This window comes from Octodon degus, unplaced genomic scaffold (genome assembly GCF_000260255.1).
Source record: "Octodon degus isolate 3935 unplaced genomic scaffold, OctDeg1.0 scaffold00049, whole genome shotgun sequence".
NCBI lineage: Eukaryota > Metazoa > Chordata > Mammalia > Rodentia > Octodontidae > Octodon > Octodon degus.
Window position 1 is genome coordinate 11,381,352 of NW_004524625.1, and position 10,609 is coordinate 11,391,960.

Below are 10,609 nucleotides of genomic sequence, written 5' to 3' on the forward strand. Positions count from 1 at the left end.
ACAAGAACATTTTTCAACTTGCTTTTGAATAGTTCACAAACATTTGCTGCATAATCCAACATACAATAGAGAAATGGTGCACCTTTTTTCTTGTAATTTGCATACAATGGAAAAATACATAGATAGATAGATAGATAGATAGATAGATAGATAGATATTAATACAAAGTTTAACAGGCACTAGAACATTGTCAGTTTAATAAGTCAATAGGTGAGAAATGTAATAAAATATCCAGAATTTATTCAGCATCCATTACTTACTTCCATAACCAAGTGTTATTTGAATAAAATCCACTGCCAATTAGGCTTCTGGAATATACTTATATTATTTTTTAAATTTGTAGCATTGCTGCCCACCTTGGTTCTTTGCAACTAACATAAAACTGCTGAAAAGTAGGGGCAAGCATTTGCAAAAACAGAAATCCTCCAGCTTGTTATAAGCACAATATGTATAATGGAACTTCTTCCCAAACAATGACTGAACACATCAAGAAAATCACCAGAACTCAATTTGCCAATGTATTTTGTCTGTATCTAGGAGATATATTGTACTTATTTCCAACAGAAGAGCTGAAAATCAAACTTAGTGTTTAGTTTAGGGGTTCATTGGGAAATTCGGTCACCATTTGAAAATTGACTGTCTTTATATAAAAAAATGACCACCAAAATAGATTCACTAAATTTATTTTAAAAAATCATAAAATGTTTCTTACAAAAGAGCATTACATTGTGCACACTGCTCTGCACAGATGCCAGGGACACGGGGACTACTGTTACTTGCCTCCCTGTCCCACCCCCCCCCCAAATGGTTACAGTGACCACACAAAGCAAGGTGATCACAATAATTACATGGGAGAATTTTTTAAACCACCAACAATGAACAAAATATAAAATTCACTCATCTTCTGCTATTTTACAATTTCAGTATTAGTTTTTGCATGCCCTCTCCCCAACCCTGTTTGTAAGGAACTGAAACATCTGGTGAACAGCAAAGATTTCACTACATCTCAAATGCAGAACATCTATGAAACAGAATAATGTTGACTTTTTAAACAGAAGCAGATAAAAAAAAAGATGCAGAACTGCTTCAGTTCTTCACTAGTCTTAGAAGAACTTTCCAGAATAATTCTATACCTGGTCTTGTGTTCCTGTAATGGTAATGATCTGATCTTTGGATCCTCCTAAGGGCTCATAAATTTTGATAGAAGCTCTTGATCCATGACGGATTTGTTTAATCTGCTGACCATCTTTGCCAACAATAGATCCAGCCAAATCTTTAGGAACAGTTACTTATGTAGTAATAATAGGTCCACCAAGATCACCATATGAGCCACGACCCCCTGCATAGGAATAACCACATCCAGAGCCACCTTGTGGTTCATAGACCATCTGCCATTCTGATGGGCTCCACATATCTATTGCAAAGTCCCAAGTTTCATCAGCACTGAAACCAACCATGCCATCATAGTGGTCTCCAGGTCTTCCTCTTCTATCATGGGTCATTAGATCTCGGCCTCTAAGTGGTGATGGTGGTGGTGGAAGAGGAAGATTCCAAGCTCTGCTACCACCCTGGCCACCTCAACCAGGAGGAGGGGATGGTGGTCCCCAACAAGGGCTCATGTCATCATAATCTCTTCTAGAGGAAGGCATGGGATGCCCACCTCGACCAGGAGGCGTTCTGTCAAAACCACCTCCCCCCACATAGGAAATCCTACAGGGCAACCATGGTGGTCATTAAACATCATGGTAAAACCACCATAATTGTAAGTTTCATTGTAAAAGTTGGGAACATAAGGCTGTGCACATCCTTTGATGGGAGATTCAAATATAAGATCAAAGATAATCTTTATGCACTCTACAACCCTGTCAGGCTTTCCTCCAATAAGAACAACTCTGTCAGTGGAATGAGGACAGCATTCTTGGAAAAGATTGATTATTGTCTGAGTGTTCTCTCGAAGCTCTTTGATTTTAGCACCTTTGACCCCAGTAAAGGGTCTGACCTCCTGCCAGAATTGGATGAATTTTTTTATTTTTATTGAGAAACAAATATCAATGTGACAGTTTCAAAACAGGTTAGTAGGACAGGTACAATAATTAATACACTGTATATTGTTGTCTTCATAGTAGTTATTCATAGTACAAGATGCAGACATGATATCCTGTACAAACACTATTATTACAAATCTTTCTTCTCATTGAATTAAGAGAAAGTATATATATATATATATATATATCTATATATATTTATATTTATATCTATATCTATCTATCTATCTATATCTATATCTATATCATCTATCAATCTATCTATCTATCTCTACAAATGGTCCTCCATTTTTATCCCCCTTTTTCATTTAGTTTTGTTAGAGATGGGTATTCAGTTGCCATTTAAATATTGTAGGTGTGTGAATTCAACAAAATAATCCAATATAGTCCAGTAGTCCATAATACTAGGGGGTTATCTGTAGGACTGGCAGTGTCAGAAGTTGTTGACTTGAGTCTTTTACAGCTCAGCATATTAATATGGCTTTATTTTTTATACCTCATTTTTGCTTTTCTGCTGGATGGTTAAGACCAAGATAAAGGAAGACCTATATAATAAGAAATGTGACTTCCTAGGACTGTCCTGCAACAGTGCTGTATATGGTTAGATTTCTAAATTTTTGTGTAAAAATATGTAATTATTTCAATTTAAAAAAAATTTTTAGTTTCTTTCTTCACATTTTGTAGGGATTTAAAGTTTAACATATCAATACTTAATAGAAAATACCTGTTCTATATTATGTCTAAGAAGTTTGATATTCAGACAGATACTGAGGTTAAGCTGAGCTGCCTAGGTTGTAGGATAACAATATCACTAAGCATCTCTTCTGGAAGGTTAACAACTTAAGTTCACAGAATAAAAATTAGAGAAAATGAAGGGCTACAAGGACAGCCAACATTTTGGTCCTAGCCATTCAAGGTCAGTGAGGACTCAGGACATAGGAGAACCTGTACTGTAACATTACGTAACTCAGTGGTGTCCCACATTTTCTGACCAAGGAGATTATAGGGCCACAGAGGAAAGTGATCAGTGATGTAGAGTGTGCCTATGGAGAGTCACATGGAGAGAAAACATTCTCTCACACTTTGATGAATTAATAGACTCAACTCGTAGTCAAAGTCACTTCCTTTATAGTGTTGGTAATGTAAGCATTCCACAGCGTCAGATTTGAGCGGGAGCTGGCTGGTTGCAGCGGGTGACGGCAACTGCAGGCCCTTCCAAGGTAGGGATGATTTTCTTCAGAATTTCTCCAATTACTTCAATATCAGCACTGATACTCAATATGCGCTCGGGGTCACTGCTGTCTTGGACTGAAACACTGGCATTGTAGTCTGTATGAAGCCTTAATGTTCTTGCCTCCTTTTCCAATCACTGCCCCAGCATTTCTGCTCTGAAGCAGAATTTGTAACTCAACCATCTCTTCAGTGTTTCTAGATCTTTTAAATTCTTGCTCCAGTTTCATATCTTCTGCAGGACGTTTACCAAATTCACCACTGTTTCAGTGTTGGGGAAGGTTTCCTCAGACTGCTCAGTTTCCATTTTCTTGTATTGAATGGACACATCAGTCTATATGCCACAAATAAGTGGGATCAGGCAGGACACCATGATCAGTGCAGCAGAGAAGTGGAGGATAATGGCAGCAACAGTGTCTCTGCCCAGAGCACCCTCCTCCTCTCTCCTTCACTCACTCACTGGCTGGGGTAATCCATGTATTCTTGAGAAGCCTTCAAAGGTCCTTGGACCCAATCTCTGCCTGTTTCCCATTGCCTCTTAGTTAGCTTACTTCTTTTATTATTTCGGAAATAGAAACATAGTATTGCACTCTATGACACTTTCAAGGGTCTGCAAAATTTGGGGAAACCTTGCACTGGCCTCTGACACTCACTGATGCCCCGAGCCCAGTAGAAAATCCAAAAAGAGCCTACAAACTAAAAAAAATCTAGTTGACTGTAAAATCATCATGTCCAGTTGTTAACTGCAATACTAAAGGCTGACATGAATAATTTATTGTGAAAATCGATGCAAGTTTTAACAGTTAGTTCATATCATATAGTTGGTACCTTGGCACTCATTGTCAATCGATTCTGGGGGGCACAACAACCAGCACACATGCTGAGTACACGACACATTGGTTGGTCTGGAAAGGGCCGTGAGTCACGAGACCATCGACTGTGACAAATTCTACCTTCCATCTTGAGTACCAAGTAATCATGAGCACAGGACAGAATTTTTGTCTCAAATGTGTCAGAGATCAAATTTAACAAGTTTCAAAACAGTCATATGACAGAAAGTTTTGTAGAAGTTTCTCAGACCTACTTGGGTTAGGAAATGTGCCTTTCTTTCAAAGCACTAATATAATAAGATCTAGTGGAGAGCAATAAACTCTAGAGACCACCCAGCATTTGAAGTAGTACTGAGAGCAGTTCTCACCAAGAACAGAACCCACGTTCTACCCACAAAACTGATTCAAAAGGTATCCAAGCACAGGCCTTTATGAGGATGAGCTGTGAAGCCTGATATGCGGATTTTCCTACCTCTTGTGGTCCTGTAACTTCCCCAGGCTAAAAAGGACCCTGACTCCTTGGCCTTGGCCAGCACGAGTGACCTCCCACAGCAAGGCACTTCACATTCCCCTAAACCCAGATACTCATGAGGCCCTGAGCCCAGTAGAAAATCCACAACAAGACTCTTGCTTTAGCACTTAAGCAACTTACATAGCATTTAGAGTACCGGAAGTTAGGAGCTTCTGATCATGACTGTCAACTTTCAACTTTCCTTTACAGTGAACCCCGAATTTCTGGAACAAGGTACCCAAGATCCTCTATGGCATGGCCTCTATGTGCTCATCCACATTTCCCACAATTCCATGCATACTACTTTCTGTTCTAGTCATACTTACATCTAAGCACTTTCGCTGTCCATTCCACATGATGTGCTCCTTCCTTTGCTCTCTCCTATTCTTTTGGCTCTGGCTATAGAACTTTCCTACACCTAGTCATGTTGAAAGATATACCCTTGGACCTGGAGCTGTCCCCTCACAGACTCTGTAGATAGCACTGTCACAGTACTTTCCACATAATTTTATAAGGGCCTCCCTTTTGTGGATCTAAGCTTTAAAAGAGCATAGCCTCTGTCTAATTCACCTATATCAGTATTATGTAATGCAGTACCTACAGATAGATATATAGATAATAAAAGATAGATGATAGATAGATCAATGATAGGTAGATATCTTGATGATAGATAGATAGATAGATAGATAGATAGATAGATAGATAGATGAATGGTTGAATTAGTGAACATTGGTTCCTCCAAGCTCTGTTGAATTATTGTGAGAATAAGCTGAGGAAAGAGGTTTGGAAATTTTATCATTTTCCCTGTAATACATCATATACAATAAGGAAAATCATCCCATTTTATGTTACTTGAACTATCTATACAAGAAGATATAAAATTTACATAGCACAAATGAAAAAGCTTACAAAGGCCTGACCACACATCCCCCTGAGGTAGAGAAGCACAGGGAAGGCTGATGGCCCTCAGGCAAGCCCAGCAGCGCGGGGCCCAGGATGCAGGGGGGACTAACGACAAGCCAACCTGGCTGTGACCATGGGCATGGAGCTGCTGTACCAAGTCCAGCTCCGAAGAACCCATTCTTATGTTCTGAGCTCTCACTGGAGCTCTGTAGACTCCAATGTCCCAAGTTCTGTGGGATGACTCACAGTTTTGACTTGGCTTGTAAAACAGTGGATAGCATTTTAAAAAGTCCTATACTGTTTCCCTAAAGGAAAACATGCAGAAGCCCAATATAGCAACATTTAAACATATCTACCTTAAAAGTAAAAGATGCTGCCTTCACTCCCACATCCTCCTGCTACTGCCCTGCATTTCTCTTCCCCTTCACAGTTCAAACTTTAAAACGGTTGTCAATATTCATTGTTTTCACTTCCACACCTCCCACTCATCGTTCACTCTGTTCACGCTGCCACCCCCTCACTCCACTGAAAGAACTCTCATTAAATTCTCCAGTGGCTTCCCTGTCACCAAATCCGCCGGGTGGTGTAGTCCTCATGTTACCTTTCCACTGAGCACCATCTTATATTTTTGACAATTCCTTTTCTGTCTTCTTTTTAATTCTTCATACATTTCTACCCCTTACTTCCCACGGTATCTCTCTGCCTTGGTTTTAATCTCATTTTGCCAGCCACTGAAGTCTGCTTACTTCAGTGGCCTTTCCACCTATATCCACTATGTCCATGAAGTTCTTGGCCCAACTGTTTCCATCCTGTTTTGTCCCCAAGAGAATTTCACAAATCTATGCACCTTCTATTACTACTACAGATACGTTGCCAACCTTTCCACAGGAATCTGGTATTCCTCCAACATTATTTTATTTAATAAATTATGCATCTCTCTATTCAACATACAAACAAGAATTTAAGTCATCTTTGACATATTTTCTCTCACCTCCTGTATCCCATCCATCAACAGATTCTACATACTTTCTTACAATGTCTCTCAAGGCAATCCTTTTCTACATTTCCTTGTTGATTGTCTAAACAATCATTTATTCCATACTACAATTTCTCATATGAACTATGCTAAAAATTTACTCAAGCCCATACCAAATGTGGGGCCCATAGGCAGAAAAAAATATATTTCTGTATATAAGCAAAAAATCTTCAACAAAATATTCTTAAACAAAATTAAACAAAATGTAAAAATAATTATACACCATGATAAAATGGGTTTTATTCTAAAAATGAAAAGGTGATTCAACATTTTAAATGTCAATTAATGTAATCTACCACATTAATAGTCTAAAGAAAAACAAACACCTGATAAATTGATGTAGAAAAGAATTTTATGTGGTTCAACACATATTCAAGGTAAATAACTATCCAAAAATAAAAGATGGAGTAATTGCAAGATGAATGAATATATCAAGAAATGAATAAACAAATAAACCTCACCTGTAGTCTGGTACATTATATAAAATCCCAAATGGATTATAAATTGACATGACAAACTAAAATTATATTTAGGAGGAAATCTTTAAGATCTAGCATTAGGCAAATAATTATTAGACGTGATAACAAAAATCACTGTCCATTGAAAAGTTGAAAAATTAGATTTATGCAAAGGCATAAGCTTTTACTTAACAAAACATTCCATTAAAAAAGACACGGGGTTGTGTTTAAGACCTCTGACATACAGGCCACAGTCGGCAGCTGCTTCACATCAAAAATCTAAAAGGTTTGCCAACTCTGAGGTGGGCTGTGGAACAGGAGAACATTTTCCAGAAGTATTCACTCAACAAAACACTTCTGTAAAGAACTCCCCACATCCAGTGGCAATAACACAAGCCAGGGCAAAAATGGGTAGATACTTTATGAAAGAGAAGATAAACTGGAAAAATAAGTTCATCAAAGAAATCCAACAGCATTAACTGTTTTAGTTCTAATACTTGTGTTCTTAAAATTAATGTTGAAATTCAATCCCCAATACAATAGTATTAAAGAGGGCCAGCCAGATAGCTCAGCAGACTGAAGCCCAGGCTCAATCATCATCTCAGTGAGCCCCCAGGGGCTGGGCCAGCACGGCACGCTGGGGATCAAACCCCAGTCCCTGCATCTGCCTAAGTAGACATGGGAATGGTGGCACATGCCTGCAATCCCCGCACTTGGGAGGCTGAAAACAGAAGGATCATTAGGAGTCCAATTTGTGTAGTGAGACCCTGGAGACCCTGTCCTAAATACAAAATAAATAAATAAGTAAATAAATAAAGTATTAAAAACTCAGGCCTTCAGGAGATGATTAGACCTCAAAGACAGAGATGGCGGGGCCGAGACTGAGGTCCTCAACAACAGGCATGAAGAAGTCCATTTGTGTCCCTTCCCACAGTCCTGCTGAGATAAAAAGAAGACACCCTTTCTGTGAAGCACTGAGGCTTCACTGCTCCGCATTTGCTGGTTGGTGCCCTGAACTTGGTCTTCCCGACTTTCCAAACTGTGAGAAGTAAATTCCTATTATTTATAAATTACCCACTCTAAGGCATTTGCTCTGGCAGCAACAAGAAACCAAGACACTGGCGATTAGGAAAATGCAGATTTCAGCAGGATGAGCCACCACTGCACACCTGTTAGAAGAGCTGCAGAGGCAAAAACAGCCCGAGGAGGACAGGACGTGGGCAGGCTGGGCCGCTGGCCACTACTGGTGAGAAACTAGAACGAGATCTAAGCGACTCAGACCCATGCTCTGAAGCATCATGTGGTTTCCCTTTTATGAATACATATGAACTCTAAAATACGAGACAGAGAAAAAGAAAAAGGAGAAAAAAGTCTCTACAATCCAGTAGGGACAAGGTAGCTAAAAGTATATCCTGACCTAGCACAATGGTTCTTTGGCCTGTTAGTCTGGCTTGCAAGATGGATCCATTATAACAAACTTTATAACGCCTTACAAGATAAATAAATGAATCAAATGCTGGAAAAACAACAGGGGGCGGGGGAGGAAAGGAGAACAAGGAAGGGCCCTTCAGTGTGCCATGCACGCCTGCCAACCCCTAGGGCGAATGTAGTCATCAGTGTTGCGGACCTGGACTACTAAAAGTCAAATCAACAAATTAGAATAAAAGGAAACCTGAAAGTTTCATAAAAATCTTAAATTTTAATTTCTCAAAAATTCTTTAAAAATTAAACATGTACCTGTCACATACCCCAGAAATATCATAATTCCTAGATATTTACATTTACACAGAAACCTTTCCTTGAAAATACAGAGCTACTTGATTTTTATAGCCAGAATTAGAAATAATACACACGCCCTGAATGAGCGTACGGTTAAACAAGCTGCAGTATCCATATGTGGCATACGACATAGCAGGAAGAGGGAATAAAAGATGGATAAATGCTGCAACTCTGATAAAACCTCAGATAACTTTGTTTCATTTTTGCCGAATGAAAAAGCATTCCAAAAGGTTGCATATTTGATTTCACTTATACAGCAATCTCGATAGAAATGAAAATGGGACCAGTCATCACCAGGTATGAAGTGGTTACTTATAGGATGGGGACAGGAAGGAAGTGCGTGCCACTATATCAAGGTGACCTAAGGGATTCATTTAGTGACACCAACACTCTGCCTTGACCATCAGCCTCAGTGTCCCTGTGGCAGTGTCATACCACAGCTGTTTTTGTGTCATTGTGTTGTTTTTGATTGTGCTGGAGATTAAACCCAAGGCCTTCACATTGGACTATACCCCCAGAAACCTTCTCTCTTCATTTTTAATTTTGAGACAGAGTCCCACTAAGTCACAAAATAGACTCACATGGGCTTGAGTTTGTGACTTTCCAGCCTCAGCTCTCCAGAGAGGCAAAATTACAGGCAAATGCCACCATGCCAGACTACAGTTTTATTAGCTGTCACAACTAGAGAAATACATTGAGTATATTTTAAATATACTCTTCTTAATTTATTTTAAAGGATAAATTTAAATCTCTGATTACATCAAAATAAGGTTTAATTAAAATGTTAAAATGTAGTATCTCTCCTTAGGTTTTAATAACATCATAGCTTTAGATTAATTTTAAAGACACAACTTGATATTTCAGTTCTTCGTGGTCTCTCCAGTCTTGGCTCCAGCCTTCTTCTCATTCCTGACATCCAAGTGTATGGGCACCTAAGTTTTGAACCCTTTCTCCCATCTGTCTGTTGGCTTTTGCATAGGACGGCCTCTCAGTTTGAAATGTTCTTTCATTCTTCCCTCTGCACCATCACTTGGTGTAGCTGAATGCTTCTCTTTTCATGAGTTTCTTGTGTGTCCTTTATCAGGGGCCATTTCTCTGGCCCCCACATCGAAATCAATTCTGTCACCATTCCTTTAGAAAATGCACTCTCACGCTCAGAGGGCTAAGTGTGTAGTGTGTATCGGCTTGTGTGATTCTTGACTGCTGTCTATTTTTGCTCCATTAGACCGTATATTCCACAAACTAGTTCTGATTCACTCGTGTTCCAGTCTCATATCAATAAATATCTGCCAATTAAAATATCAAAAAAGAAGTTATGTTTAAAGCAGTTACTGCCATTTTCCTTCGGCACTTGGCTTTACCCTAAAGGGCACCGTGGGACACAGATTATTTGTACACTGGTGCCAGTGCTCCAGTACATCACTGCCTTGGTGTGAGTAGCGTGGCACAGCCAGCGGTTCAGTCCGTGGAGAGCTGGGCCTGGCTGTGGCGGGCGGTGTGTGCCACAGTGCCCCGAGAGGCGAGGAGAAGGCCTTGGGCCTAGGACTCTGCGGTCCGGACAACCAAGTGAGACCCCCGCTGAAAATTTTTAAAAATCTTAAAAAGGGAAAGAAAATGAAAAGTCGGAGATGGATTTGGGACCAACCAATTCGTGGGCCAGGGCCAGCCTTCCTGCAGCCTCACACGAGCAGGAGCTCACTGCCGCTCTCCAGCTGGCCCAGTATTATTCCACCACCCAGCCGGCCGCGTTAACTTTACTTCACCACTTCATCGTGACTAAATGGGGCATCAAGTAGGCTTCTTCACGTGCCTCCAAA

At 39.8% G+C, this 10,609-nt stretch overlaps 1 pseudogene; it reads right to left on the reverse strand.

Annotated features, from left to right (window-relative positions):
- Nucleotides 1-1,127: 1,127 nt before the first annotated feature.
- LOC101577160 lies at nt 1,128-3,582 on the reverse strand (annotated as a pseudogene).
- Nucleotides 3,583-10,609: the final 7,027 nt, after the last annotated feature.